Here is a 15,436-nt window from a genome sequence, read left to right as displayed (position 1 = left end):
GACATAACCCTGGCCCAGCACACAGTTGATGTGACTCTTGTGCTTGTTCTCTGCCCACAGGTGTAATTGTGACATATAACTTGGCCAAGCACACAGATGTAATGATGACTTTCATACCTCCGAGAAGCCAGTAGAAGAGATAATGTTGCTCATAGCTACGCTTAGGAAAACAAAGAAGATCCTGGCTCTTCTTTCTGTACAAACGTCATAGAGGATTACCACTCTCTCACATATGTGAAGCCCTAGTGTGTTACAGAGAATGTCATAACAGGGTCCATCATGCAGATGAGATTGCATTTGTCCTATGCACAGCCCAGCAACCTTTAGAATTGTCACCCTTACACATGGAGAGAGCCCACTGGGTGAGGTCCTGAATTTCACATGAATGTACTCCACAGTTGGAACTTTGTCATATGTGAATATCTGGCCACAGTTGAGATGGTGACTCATGCCTGTAATCCCAGCAGTTTGGGAGTCTGAGGGAAGTGGATCATAAGGTCAGGAGTACCAGACCAGTCTGCTTAATATTGTGAAACCCTGTCTCTACTAAAAAACAAAGCAGCCAGGCATGGTGACCGGTGTCTGTAGTCCCAGCTACTCAAGAGGCTGAGGCAGGAGAATTGGTTGAATTCGGGAGGTGGAGGTTGCAGCGAGCCAAAATCGTGCCACTGCACTCCAGCCTGGGTGATAGAGTGAGATTCCATCTCAAAAAAAAAAGAAAAGAAAGAAAGAAAGAAAGAATGAATGTTTTTGCACCAATCCCAAAGGTGATGTGACTCTCTCATGTTAGCTGGTCTCTGCTCACAGGAAGAATCGTGACCTTTCACAGCATATGGTTGATTTTTTTCTTTTATTTCTTAGTTTTTCCTGCAGGAAAGATTGTGAAATATTACTGAACTAAGTACCAAAGTGATATTACTTTTTTTTCTTGGACCTGCCTATGTAATACATTGTGACGTATTGCTGTGCCCTGCCCCTAGATGATATGAGTTTTCTGCCTATCAACTATTTTATGTGACTCTCCTCTTTTATCTTTGCTTCGTCCATAGATTAGACTGTAATATATCTTTGGGCCTGGGTCGTGCTAACAGAAGCAACAGTGACTTACTACTAGGCCCAGCCCACAGAGTTGTGATACTACTGCTTGATTCCTGCCCAAGTGGTCATTTTGACATCTCTCTTGGCCAATCGCCTAAATGACAGGTCTCTCCTTCTCTTTCTGGACCTGTCCACAGTAGGAAATGTGACATATCTCTGGGCCCAGCACGTATGTGATGTTACTCTTCTTATGCCAAGGCCTTGCCTACTGTAGTGATTGTGCCATATAGCTGGGCCCAGCTCCTCTGTTTTCTGACTCTGGTTTTCTTTCTGAGCCTTTTACCAAGGTGATGTGACTTTTCTTCCTGGGTCGTCCTCTCAGGGTATTGTGACATGTTGCTGGATGCAGCATTTAGGTGATGTGACTTCCTCTACTGCTTGGACTCTGACCAAAAAGGGATTGTGATGTATCACTTGGCACAGCACCTATGTGATGGGACTCTTTTTCTCTGGCCTGGGCCCTACAAACATTTTGCATTGTGACCTATAGCTGGGGCTGCCACCCAGGTGATAAGAGTCTTCTACATAAGCCCTAGCCACAAGAGTATTATGAAATATCTTTTTATTCATCATCTAGGTAGTAATGTGACTCTTTTTCAGCTTCTACCCTGCCACAAGGGAATTGTGATGTATCACTGGACCCAGCAGCTAGATGATGTAACTTATATTTTGACTGGACCTTGCATATTTTCATATTGTTACATATCATTGAGTCTGACATTAGGGAATGGGAAGCTCCTTCCTGCGCCCTGCCCACAGGCGGTCTTGTGACATATTTTGGATCAATATCCTATGAAATGTGACTGTCCTTGCCTACATGCTTCATGCACAAAGAAAAGATTGTAACATATCACTGAATCAGCCACCAGGTGTGTGTCTCACCTCTCAGGGCGTTGCTCACTGAGAGCTTTGTAACATATCACTGGGCCTAGCACCCAGATGATGTGACTTGTGGCCTGTGCTCATCTTTTTTTTAATTTCCTTTTTTTTTTTTTTTTGAGACAGAGTCTCTGTCACCCAGTTTGGAGTACAGTGATGTGATCTTGGCTCACTGCAATCTCCACCTCCTGGGTTCTAGAGGTTCTCCTTCCTTAGCCTCCCAGGTAGCTGGGGATTACAGGCATGCATCACCACACTGGGCTTATTTTCGTATTTTTAGTAGAGGTGGGGTTTCACCATGCTGGCCAGGGTGGTCTCGAACTCCTGACCTTAGTTGATCTACTTGCCTTAGTCTCCCAATGTGCTGGGATTACTGGCATGAGCCACTGCACCCAGTCTGCCTGCCTGCCACCTGCGGCCATCTTATAGAAATAGATTTTAATGCATCCCTGGCCAAGTACCTAGGTGATGTGATATGACTCTCCTATCTGGTTCTTCCCTCCAAAAAAGATTGTAACATCTTTAGACAAGCCCCAGGTAATGTGACTCTTCTGCTCACTCTCTACTCACTGATGTAATTGTGACATATATGTTGCCCCAGCTTGTAGTTTCTATGATGATTCTCACACCTTGAACCAGGCAATAAAAGAGTTACTCTCTCTCCTAGCTAGGCTTAGGAAAACAAACACAATCCTTAGTCTCCTTTTTTTTGCCAAGGTCATAGAGAATTACCACTCTCTCAAATATTGTATAAAGCCCTCGGGTGACACAGACAGTGCCATCAAGGAACAAAATTACAGATGATATTGTGTTACTTTTTTTTTTGGAGACAGTCTTGCTCTATCACCCAGGCTGGACTGCAGTGGCACACTCTTGGCTCACTGCAGTCTCAGCCTTCTGAGTAGCTGGGACTATAGGCATGTACCACGAAGCCCAACTATTTTTTGTATTTTTAGTACAGACAGGGTTTCACCATGTTGGCCAGGCTGGTCTAGAACTCCTGACCTCAGGTGATCCGCTGGCCTCATGCTCGGAAAGTGCTGGTATTACAGGCATGAGCCACTGCACCTGGCCCCCTTTTTTTGTATGTATATATTTATTTATTTATTGAGATGAAGTATTGCTTTGTTGCCCAGGCTGGAGTGCGGTGGCATGATCTGGGCCCACTGCAACCTCTGCCTCCCCGGTTGAAGCAATTCTCTGTCTCAGTTTCCTGAATAGCTGGGATTACAGGTACCCGCCACTGTGCCCGGCTACTTTTTGTATTTTTAGTACAGACAGTGTTTCACCACCTTTGTCAGTCTGGCTTGGAACTTCTGACCTTGTGATCGGCCCGCCTAGGCCTCCCAAAGTGGTGGGATTACAGGCGTGAGCCACCGGACCCGGTCTGATTTTCTCTTGAACAATAATTTTATGTATTGTTAATATACATAAAATATTTTGGTTCACATTTTGAATACATTGAAAAAAAAAATAGAAAAAAGATTTTTCCCATGTTCTGGGGTGGGCCTGGCTCAGCTCAGGCAGAAAGTCCTCCCTGAAAAGGCTGCAACTTAGGCTGTCACTCTTGTGTTAGGCTGATCACATGTTGTGTCACTCAGGGCCTGAGAAGGTGGGGTCTTGAACTATATCCAATCAGCGACGTTGGACTGGAAACTGCAATCGTACACACAACTGGAGCGGACAGGGTGACTTCCGGGATGTAGAGGGGGGACTCTGTCTCTAGCTGAAGATGGAACTCCTGCTCTCGTCTTCACTGCTCTGTGTCTTCTGACCTAGAGCCCCAGCCTGTGTGGCCCTGCGACCTGCAGGTACTGGAGATGCACAGCAAAAGACCACTGAAAGCCTAGAAATGGTGAGATTGCCGGGTCCGACATCCGGAGAGGGGCAAGGGCTGGTTGGAACTGGTGGGAAGTGGCTGTGGCGGGACTCAGGCCTCCCCACAGTCAGCTCTGCACCCTGAGTTCTCCTTGCCCAGGTCTGCGTCAGTCTCCTGCAGAAGATGGCAGCTAGGCTGACAGGCGGGCCCCCTGGCACCCTGTCTTCCCAGTGCAGTGACTGTACCATGGCCTGGAGCCCTCTCTGGGCAGCTCTGCACCAGTAGCGCGGCATCTCTCCCAGATGTGCAGGGACCACAGGAGAATCGTCAGGGCAGAATCCTGACTCAGGGTTATTAAGTATTAAATAATTTAATCAAAGGGTGATTCAAAAATTGTAGAGCACTCAGCTATGGTTTGTAATTTGTGGTCTATGGAAGGGGCTTCTCGAACTCCTGACCTCAGGTGATCCACCCATCTCCACCCCACAAGTGCTGGGATTACAGACCTGAGCCCTGCACCTGTCCTAGTTTCTTAATTTTTACAATCAAGGTGGAAATATCTTGGTTATATAATCAGCGTTTAATTGGCAGTTTATAGTTGGTTAAACCTGAAACTTGTTTCCGGCAATGTGGTAATTTACCAAAAAATGCTCTTGAGTTTAGATTATTTTTTAGAAGTAGAAATCCAGGGACTAGAGCCACCTCAGTCTAATTGCCTGCCACTTAATTATTTTCACATTCCACTGGTGATTGATTTTTCCCTGAATTTTTCACATGTGTCACAAGCAGGACTTCAAGTCCACCCCTCATCCCCTATTCCTCCAGCCTAACTCTGGCTTGCAGTAAAATACTAAATTTCCAGTTTCGTCTGATATTCCCAAATGCCAGTTTCCCCTCCCTAATTCATTTTATTAATTATTTGTCCTTGAGTGTATATTTTGATATTATTTTATTTTATTTATTTTTTTACTTATTGAGTTGGAGGGAGCCTTGCTCTGTCTCTGAGACTGGAGTGCAGTGGCATGATCTCACTGCAACCTCCACCTCCTGGGTTCAAGCGATTCTGCTGCCTCAGTCTCCTGAGTAGCTGAGATTATAGGTGCCCACCACCACGCCTGGCTAATTTTTGTATTTTTAGTTGAGACAGGGTTTCACCATGTTTGTCAGGCAGGTCGTGAACTCCTGACCTCAGGCGATCTACCCACCTTGGCCTTCCAAAATGCTGGGATTACAGGTGTGAGCCACCGTGCCCTGCCGATTAATTGTTTACTACATGATTTTTAATACAAATAATAATACATTTATTGTCTGAAAGGAATAAATGATTTTGCTTTTCTTACTGAGATATAAAATGTAAGCACCTTCAAAGTTTCTTCCCTTATGTGAACACTGTAAGTAATATTGCTGAATTTTTCTAACATTTAGTTTTAGTTTCACAAACCAAGTTAATAACTCTGACATGGAAGTTTAAGCCCAGTGAGTCCAAGCTGAGGCTAATGTTGGGCCTTCAAAAGGAGGTTATTAAGGCCCAGTTAGTTCCTTTTGGGGAGCCTCCCCTGCAAACTTCCCAGCCTGGTTATCCAAGCCAGGGAAGAAACCTCTATACTGAGAGAAGCTATAGAGCCTTGGAACTCTGGGGATCCGCAGGCAAATGCAGATAAGGTTAATATAAAGGAGATTGAGAGGGTCTTACCGCAAATGGAGTTGTTACTGTTTTGAGGCAGTTTCTAGACTTTTAAAAACAAAACATATATGTAAAAAAAATTGAATTTCAAAGGAGTATTGCAACAGAAGAAAGTAGCAACTATAAGTTTTTTTTTTGCTACGGGATCTTGCTCAGTTGACCAGGCAGCCTCTGAGTAGCTGGAATTACAGGTGTGCACCACCAAGCCTGGCTAATTTTTGTATTTTTAGTAGAGACGGGCTTTCACCATGTTGATCAGGCTAGTCTCAAACTCATGACCTTGTGATCCGCCTGCCTCAGCCTCCCAATGTGCTGGAATTACAGGCGTGAGCCACCGCGCTGGGCCAAGATTTTTAAATATTGCAAAGATTAGACAGAAAAGGGCTTTACTTTCCAGAGAAAAGCAAACAAGATTAGAAAGGAAGTTGGAGGGGAATGTTTAAGTGGAGGGTAAGAAAATCAGATTTTAGATTAGAGAATGTTTTACTCGGACATATGTTCTTAGGAAGGACATAAAATGGAGTTGTATGGTGGCTCAGACTGAGGATGAGATCAAGTTCATGAGCTTGTGGGACGAAAATAAACCTGTTTGATTAAGAAGTATTTTATGTTGAGCACTGAAGACAAAGTCAGCTTGTTTTTCAGTGAGTAAAAAAAGAAAATGTACAAAGCGTTTTTCTGGCTGTGTGATAGGTAAGAAAAGAGAACACCATTTCAGTCATAATGGAAAGCGATCTCCCCCGCCACCACTTAAAGTCTTCCTGGAGAACACAAGGGATGAGAATTTTATTAATCACAGCTGTTTATCATCTTTGTGCTTCATCTTTTCCCACCTTTTTTCTTGGTCCTATACATTTCACTTTTTTGGGGTTGTATCTTTTTTTTTTTTGAGACAGAGTTTTGCTCTTGTTTTATTTGTATTTTATTGTATTTGTATTTTATTTTATTTGTATTTTATATTATGTCATATTATTTATTTTTTTGGAGACAGGGTCTCAGTCTGTTGCCTAGGCTGAAGTGCAGTGGCATGATCTTGGCTCACTGCAGCCTCAACCTTCCGAGCTCAGGCAGTCTTCTTTTTTTTTTTTCTTTTGAGACAGTCTCGCTTTTGTTGCCCAGATTGGAGTGCAATGGCGTCATCTTGGCTCAGTGCAACTTCCTCCTCTGGAGTTCAAGTGACTCTTCTGTCTCAGTTTCCTGAGTAGCTGGGATTACAGGTGCCCACCACCACCATACTCAGCAAATTTTTGTATTTTTAGTAGAGACGGGATTTCACCATGTTGACCAGGATGGTCTTGAACTCCTGACCTGGTGATCTGCCTGCCTCAGCTTCCCAAAGTGCCGGGATTACAGGTGTGAGCCATCCCTCCAGGCCAAGCAATCCTCTTGTACCTCAGACTTCCAAGTAGCTGGGACTACAGGCATGCATCACTACACCTAGCTAATTTTTCTTTTCGTATTTTTTTAGAGATGGAATTTTTCCATATTACTCAGGGTGGTCTTAAACTCCTAAGCTCGGGCAATCCACCTGCCTTGGCCTCTCAAAGTGCTGGGATTACAGGCATGAGCCATTGTGTCTGATCATACCATATTTTCTTTATCCAGTCTACCACTGATAGACATTCACGTTGATTCCATGTCTTTGCTAGTGTGAATAGTGCTGCAGTGAACACGCTTGTGCATGTGTCTTTATGACAGAATAATTTATATTTCTTTGGGTATATACCCAATGAGGTTGCTTGGTGAAATGGTAATTCTGTTTTTAGTTCTGTGAGAAATTGCCACACTGCTTTTTACAATGGTTGAATTAATGTACACTCTTAACAGCAGAGTATAAGTATTCCCTTTTCTCTGCAACTTTGACAGCGTTTATTTTTTTGACTTTTTAATAGCCCTTCTCACTGGTGTGAGATGGCATCTCGTAGTTTTTCTTTGCATTTCTCTAATGATTATTGATGAGCATTTTATTACATGCTTGTTAGCCACGTTTGTCTTCTTTTGAAAAACATCTTTTTCGTGTTTTTTTTCTTTTAGTGAGATCTTTTTTTTTCTTGTAAACTTATTTAAGTTTCTTATAGATTCTGGATATTACACCTTGGTCAGAAGCATAGTTTGCAAATTTTTCCTATTATTCTTTTGGTTGTCTGTTTACTGTGTTGATAGTTTCCTTTGCTGTGAAGAAGGTCTTTAGTTTAATTAGGTCCAATTTATCAATTTTTGCTTTTGTTGCAATGGCTTTTGGTATCTTCATCATGAAGTCTCTGCCAGTTTCTGCGTCTAGAATGGTATTTCCTAAGTTATCTTCCAGGGTTTTTAAAATAATTTTCAAGGCCGGGCGCGGTGGCTCAAGCCTGTAATCCCAGCACTTTGGGAGGCCGAGATGGGCGGATCATGAGGTCAGGAGATCGAGACCATCCTGGCTAACACGGTGAAACCCCGTCTCTACTAAGAAATACAAAAAATAGCCGGGCGAGGTGGCAGCGCCTGTAGTCCCAGCTACTCGGGAGGCTGAGGCCGGAGAATGGCGTGAACCCGGGAGGCGGAGCTTGCAGTGAGCTGAGATCCGGCCACTGCACTCCAGCCTGGGCGACAGAGCGAGACTCCGTCTCAAAAAAAATAAATAAATAAATAAAATAATTTTCAAATAAATATTTCAGCCTTTAATTAATGTTGAGTTGATTTTTGTATATAGTGTAATAAAGTTTCAGTCTTCTACATAGTGCTAGCTAGTTATTCCACCACCATTTATTAAATAGGGAATTCTTTCCACATTTCTGTTGTCACCTTTGTTGAAGATCAGATGGTCGTAGGTATGTGACATTATTTCTGGGCTCCGTTCTGTTGCATTGGTCTATGAGTTTGTTTCTGTAACAGTTCCATGTTGCTCTGTTTACTGTAGCTCTGTAGTATAATTTGAAGTTAGGTAATGTAATGCCTTCAGCTTTGTTGTTTTTGCTTTTGATTACCTTGGCTATTCCGACTCTTGGTTTTATATGAATTTTACAATAGTTTTTGTTGTTGTTGTTCTGTTAAAAATATTTTGGTCATTTGATTAGAATAGCATTAAATCTGTAAATTTTTGGAGCAGTATAACTATTTTTAGGATATTGATATTTTCTACTTATGAGTGTAAAGTTGTTTTCCATTTGTTTGTGCCATTTCTGACATCTTTAAGCATTGTTTGTAATTCTTATCATAGAGATCTTTCACCTTCCTGGTTAGCTGTATTCCTAGATATTTTGTTCTTTTTGCAGCGATTGTTAATGGTATGTTTATAATTTGTGTTTGGTATGGATGTTGTTGATTTACAGGGATGATACTAATTTTTGTGCATTTATTTTGTGTCCTGTAATGATACTGAAGTTGTTTGTAGGTTTAAAGAGTTTTTCTGCCAAGACTATACAGTTTTCCAGATATAGAGTTATGTTGTCTGCAAAAAGGTATAGCTTGACTTCCTCTCTGTTTAAATTCCTTTTATTGTCATCTTTTGCCTGATTACTCTGACCAGGACTTCCAATTTTATGTTGAATAGAAGAGTTGAGAGAAGGAATCTTTGCCTTATGCCAATTTTTGAGGAAGAATGCTTCAAGCTTTTTTCTTTCTTTCTTTTTGGGATAGAGTCTCCCTTTGTCTCCCAGGCTGGATTGCAGTGGCACAATCTTGGCTCACTGCAGCCTCTGCCTTCTGGTTTATGTGATTCTTTTTCCACAACCTGTCAAGTAACTGGGATTACAGGCACCCCTGGCTAATTTTTGTATTTTTAGTGGAGATGGGGTTTGCCATGTCAGCCAGGTTGATCTCAAACTCCTGACCTCAGGTGATCCACCTGCCTTGGCCTCACAAAGTGCTGGAATTACAGGTGTGAGTCACTGTACCTATCTGCTTCCAGATTTTGTTCATTCAGTATTTTGGCTGAGAGTTTGTCATAAATAACTTATTATTGTAAAGTATGTACTTTCAATGCCTAGGTTTTTGAGGGGTTTTAACATGAAAGATATTATATTTTATCAGAAGCCTTTTCAGCATCTATTGAGGTAATCTTGTGGTTTCTGTCTTTAGTTCTGTTTATGTGATGAATCACATTTATTGATTTGATTTGTGTACATTGAACCAATCTTGCATTCCCAAAATAAATTCTACTTGATCATAGTGGGTTAGCTTTTTGATATGCTGCTAAATTTGGTTTGTCAGTATTTTGTTGAGGATTTTTGCATGAATGTTGAAAGATATTGGCCTGAATTTTTTTTTTTTTTAAATCTCAGCCAGGTTTTGGTATCAGAATAATGCTGTTCTTATATAATAAGTTGAACAGAAGTTACTTTTTCTTAATTTCTTAAAATAGTTTCAGTAGAAATAATACCAGCACTTTTTTGTACACCTGGTAGAATTCAGCTGTGACTCTGTCTGGTCCTTGGCTTTATTTGGTTGGTTGGCTATTTATTACTAATTCAATTTTTGAGCTTCTTATTCATCTGTTTAGGGCTTTGATTTCTTTTTTTTCATTCTTGGAAGGATGTATTTGTTTAATAATATTTTCATTTTTTCTAGCTTTTCTTGTTTGTGTGCACAGAGATATTCATAGTAGACTTCAATATTATATATTTTGAGACAGAGTCTCGCTCTGTCACCCAGGCTGAAGTGCAGTGGCCGGATCTCAGCTCACTGCAAGCTCTGCCTCCCGGGTTTACGCCATTCTCCTGCCTCAGCCTCCCGAGTAGCTGGGACTACAGGCGCCCGCCACCTCACCCGCTAGTTTTTTGTAGTTTTTAGTAGAGATGGGGTTTCACTGGGTTAGCCAGGATGGTCTCATCTCCTGACCTCGTGATCCGCCCGTCTCGGCCTCCCAAAGTGCTGGGATTACAGGCTTGAGCCACCGTGCCCGGCCTGACTTCAATATATTTTTGTGGGGTCAGTAGTAATGTCTTGTTATTTCTAATTGTGTTTATTTGGATCATCCCTTCTTCCTTCATTAATCTAGGTAGTAGTTTATTTATATTATTATTTTTTCATAGACTTAATTCCTGGATTTCTTGATATTGATTTTGATTATTTCTTGTCTGCTGCTAGCTTAGGGGTTGATTTGCTCTTGCTTCTTTCATTCTTTTATTTATGATGTCAGCTTGTCAAACAAAGATCTCTCAAACTTTTTGAGCATTAAATGCTATCAATTTCCCTTTTAACACCACCTTAGCAGTATTGCAGATATTCTGATGTGTTGGTTTTTTATTTTTATTTTTATTTTTTTTATTTATTTATTTTTTGAGATGCATTTTTGTTCTTGCTGCCCAGGCCAAGTGCAATGTCATAATCTTGGATTACTGCAACCACCACCTTCTGAGTTCAAGCGACTCTCCTACCTCAGCCTCCCAAGTAGCTAGGATTACAGGCGTGTGCCACGACGATGGGCTAATTTTTGTATTTTCAGTAGAGATGGAGTTTTACCATCTTGGCCAGGCTGGTCTCAAACTCCTGACCTCATGATCCGCCTGCCTCAGCCTCCCAAAGTGCTGGGATTAGAGGCATGAGCCACTGTGCCCAGCCCTGGCCTGTTTTTTTTTTGTTCTTATTTGTTTAAAAGAACTTGGTTTTTGCCTTAATTTCATTATTTATCAGAAGTTATTCAAGTGCAGGTTGTTTAATTTTTATGTAATTGTATGGTATGGTTTCAAGTTGTTTTCTTTTTGTTGAATTATATTTTTGTCAAGCTGAAGAGTTCTGTAGATGTCTCTTGGGATGATTTAGTCAAGTGTTGAGTTTAGGTCCTAATGTTTTGTTAATTTTCTTCTTCAGTTATCTGTCTATTAGTGCCTGTGGGATGTTGTAGTCTCCCACTGTTATTGTGTCAGAATCTAAATCTCTTCATAGGTCTCTAAGAACTTGCTTTATTCATGTGAACCCATTAATTTTATATAACACCTCTTTTCTGCTTTTTCTTCTGTAAACATTCTTTCATGTATGCACAATTTGCAAAATTTAGATGTCCACGAGTTTAAGAACATGTTTAGAGACCTGGCTGTTGTAAAAGTCTAAATTAGAAATAAGAGGCTTGGCCGGGCGCGGTGGCTCAAGCCTGTAATCCCAGCACTTTGGGAGGCCGAGACGGGCGGATCACGAGGTCAGGAGATCGAGACCACCCTGGCTAATGTGGTGAAACCCCGTCTCTACTAAAAAAAAATACAAAAAACTAGCCGGGCGAGGTGGCGGGCGCCTGTAGTCCCAGCTACTCGGGAGGCTGAGGCAGGAGAATGGCGCAAACCCGGGAGGCGGAGCTTGCAGTGAGCTGAGATCCGGCCACTGCCCTCCAGCCTGAGCGACAGAGCGAGACTCCGTCTCAAAAAAAAAAAAAAAAAAAAAAAAGAAATAAGAGGCTTAATTAGTCCACATAAAAATAAGAGAAAATATCTTACTAAAATCTCTTTTCTTAAAACAGTTAGGTTTTATATAGATTTTTATCTCCCTTTTTTTGAAATATATGTAAATCATATTAACAGTTAAATAAATCTTTGTTATTTATTTATTTTTTTTACTCAGGATTGTCTTTATCTGGGACCTGAGATTAATTGCTTTGTTTTTGCTTTGGCAAAAGGTTATTCTTACTATTTTTAGTCTTTTAAAGTTGACACAGATTTGTTCACAGTAAAACTCATTCCAAGAGCACACAAAAGTTTAGCATAAAAATAGGATTAAATTTAGCAAAACAGAATTATAAGGACTAAAAGATATTGTGTAATTTGATTGACAAACCTGTTTATCCAACGTGATTATTTACAGGCTGAAGTACTTATACTACAAAAGCAAAAATAGTTCAGTTTATAAACTGAACAGTGGAGTATGTTGTCATACCTTGGTTTCTATTTATTACTTCAGTACAATTAGCATAGTTATGTGTGGTGTTGTTAGACAACCTGCATTCATATACATTTAATAATATTTTCTACAATAGTATGAATATAAAGCCACAATGTCTACTTTGAATGAATTCCTTAGTTATTTTAATATTGTGATTCACACTTTTGAAATGTAAAGTTTTTCAATTGAAATATAGTTACAGAAATTTAAAAAAATCCTACATACATTATGACTAGTACATTAAAATTATTCCTCCTTACATATTTATATCCAATATCCAAAGAAATTTTACTACCAAATTGTTACAGTAGATATTAGTCTTCTATGCTTATTAATTTAACCAATAGGGATAATTATAAGTAAGCATAATTTCAGTGTCTTTCATTTCACAAATTGGAATGCTGCTATTACAGGACAAATAAAGGCAGGCGATGTGGCTGCCCAAAAACTGTTGTAGCTCTCCAGTTAGCTACCTTGCAGGTTCACATATATTCCACTATATTAACACAGTCAGATTTTAATTTTTTATCAAAAAGTGCTAGTGGAAGTTGTGAGATATATTTGAATATAGATTCCGCATTCGATGGCTAGAAAATTAGCATCAGAGATAGAAAAAAATCTTTTATAATTCTTCTGATAATATACTTCTTTTCTTCATAATACTCATGTTTCTCATGCTGTGAGTAGCTATGCACTTTGAGTATTTAGAGAGAAATTCTTTTTGGAGGAATATTTTCTGCCTGACTTGATCAATCTTATATCTAATTTCAGTTTTTTCTTAAGATGCTTTTAACTTTTTTTTCTCTCAATATAATCTTTCTCAGAGTGAGAGCTGTTTTTCTTTAGAATGCTTTGTGTATCTGTTTTAGAAGCCCTATTAGTATCCCATAATGTCTGTGAAAGACGCGGCTATTACAGTGAGAACTCTTGGAGCTATCTCTATCTGGATGCATGCTAGAAATCCAGCAGTTTATTTTCCATGTCACCATTATAAATAGAAACTGTGGCTTAAATAATGCTCTCATTTCCATTATTGTGAAGGTGCAGTTCTACCCAGGGAGGCTCTCTTCCTGCAGTTCAGGCTTCACTCTTTGATGTGACACTAAAGTGCTGCTATAGCAATTGGCGTTCACCTATAATGTGAGCTGCTAGCTGTGAGCCCTGTGCTGTGGGCTGTACCACAGTGGCAGAGGGTAGGAAACAAAAGAGGACGCTGGCCACCAGAAGAGGGGAAACCAGAGTACTGTAACCCCGTCCTCAGGGAGGAGAGAGGCACTGCTTTAAAATGCAGGTAGCCAAAAAGATAGCACCCTATTCAACCACTTTTGTATAAGCGTGAAAGTCTACCTTCAGCAGGCAGCTGGCTTCAAGTTGCAGAACTATCTTCTGTCATGAACATGTGAAAAGCTTATTTTGTCATTGAATATAACCAATTAGCATACATGGATGACCTCCCCAATGACCAGGGGAATTTAGGATGAACTGTGTATGACATGGTGCTGTAAATTCTTCTACTTGTGAACTATTTTTGATAACCATCTTTATGTCTTTTCAATCTCTTAAGCAGACTGACTATAATATATGTGACATTGAGATTTAATTGTGTAATGAAAGAGTTTTCTTTCTTTTTCTTTCCTTTTCTTTTTTTTTTTTTTTTTTTGAGACAGAGTCTTGCTGTGTCACCCAGGCTGAAGTGCAGTGGTACAACCTCGGCTCTTTGCAACCTCTGCCTGTCAGGTTCAAGTGATTTTCCTGCCTCAGCCTGCCAAGTAGGTGGGACTACAGGCGTATGCCACCACGCCCGGCTTTTTTTTTTTTTTTTTTTTTTTTTTTTTAGTAGAGATGGGGTTTCACCGTGTTAGCCAGGATGGTCTCTATTTCCTGATCTCATGATCGACCCTCCTCAGCCTCCCAAAGTGCTGGGATTACAGGTGTAAGCCACCATGCCCAGCCTCTTTCTTTGCTATTATTGTGGTTTCTCTGGGGCTGAAGAGGATTTTTTTTTAAAACTATATTTCCTAGAATTACCAGACATAATATATACAAATAAGGTGCCAACCAAGCTTTACTCTAGAGGGGACTTTCCCTCTCAGGCTTCTCACAATTATGCTGTAAAATGCATGCTGTCACCTAAATATGCAGGCAGAATTGTGTCTCTGCCTATTTGGTATCTATAGTCCTCCACAGTCACTTCTAGAGAGGCTAGAGCAGATTTCTACAAACCTTTTTTTTTTTTTTTCTTAGATGGAATTTCGCTCTTGTTGCCCAGGCTGGAGTGCAGTGGCACAATCTCAGCTCACTGCAACCTCCACCTCCTGGGCTTAAGTGATTCTCCTGCCTCAGCCTCCCGAGTAGCTGGGATTACAGGCATGCACTACCATGCCTGGGTAATTTTGTATTTTTAGTAGAGACAGGGGTTTTCCATGTTGGTCAGGCTGGTCTCGAACTCCTGACCTCAGGTGATCCACCCACCTTAGCCTCCCAAAGTGCTGGGATTACAGGTGTGAGGCACCTCGCCTGGCCTAGATTTCTACAAACTTTATAGGGCAGATATTAACCATTTTACTTCTTTCAATGACTCTTGTATCTTCAGACCTGAAACTGATTCAGAGACCATGGAGCCCAGAAACCCAATCAGTGTAACAAGTGTGCATTGAGTAGACATGGAGACATGAGAATCTCCACTTCTCTTTCCTTCCTCTTACTAAAATGCTCACAATTGCAGGTAACACCTACTGCTACTCCACCCATCTAGGACCTAAATCTGAAACTCCAAATTCTAAATCTAGGTCTAGAAATTAAAAAACAAAACAAAACAAAAGTTTCATTTGAGAAATGCAAGTTTTTTTTGGGGGGGTGGGCTGGGAGTGGGGATGGAGTCTTGCTCTGTCACCAGGCTGGAGTGCAGTGGCATGATCTTGGCTCACTGCAACCTCCTCCTCCTCCCAGGTTCAAGCTATTCTCCTGCCTCAGCCTCCTGAGTAGCTGGGAGTACAGGCATGTGCCACCACACCTGGCTAATTTTGTATTACTTTTTTCAGTAGACACCGGGCTTCATCATGTTGGCCAGTATGGTCTCCATCTCTTGACTTCGTGATCCTATCTTG

At 40.9% G+C, this 15,436-nt stretch overlaps 1 protein-coding gene across 6 annotated transcripts in view; it reads left to right on the top strand.

Annotated features, from left to right (window-relative positions):
- The window catches only part of LOC106994692 (uncharacterized), a 49,229-nt gene that overhangs the window by 20,109 nt on the left and 13,684 nt on the right, over window positions 1-15,436 (top strand). For 2 of the 6 annotated variants that reach the window (XR_013408816.1, XR_013408812.1), the window contains exon 4: window positions 61-2,879. The exons of the other annotated variants lie outside the window; for them this stretch is intronic. The gene's annotated coding sequence lies outside the window, so the exon portion shown is untranslated. Of the gene's footprint in view, window positions 1-60; window positions 2,880-15,436 lie in introns of those variants that run through there. 6 annotated transcript variants of the gene reach the window in all.

Source organism: Macaca mulatta, chromosome 19, assembly GCF_049350105.2.
Source record: "Macaca mulatta isolate MMU2019108-1 chromosome 19, T2T-MMU8v2.0, whole genome shotgun sequence".
Classification (NCBI taxonomy): Eukaryota; Metazoa; Chordata; class Mammalia; order Primates; family Cercopithecidae; genus Macaca; species Macaca mulatta.
The sequence above is the reverse complement of the archived record's forward strand: the minus strand, read 5'-3'. Positions and strand labels throughout refer to the sequence as shown.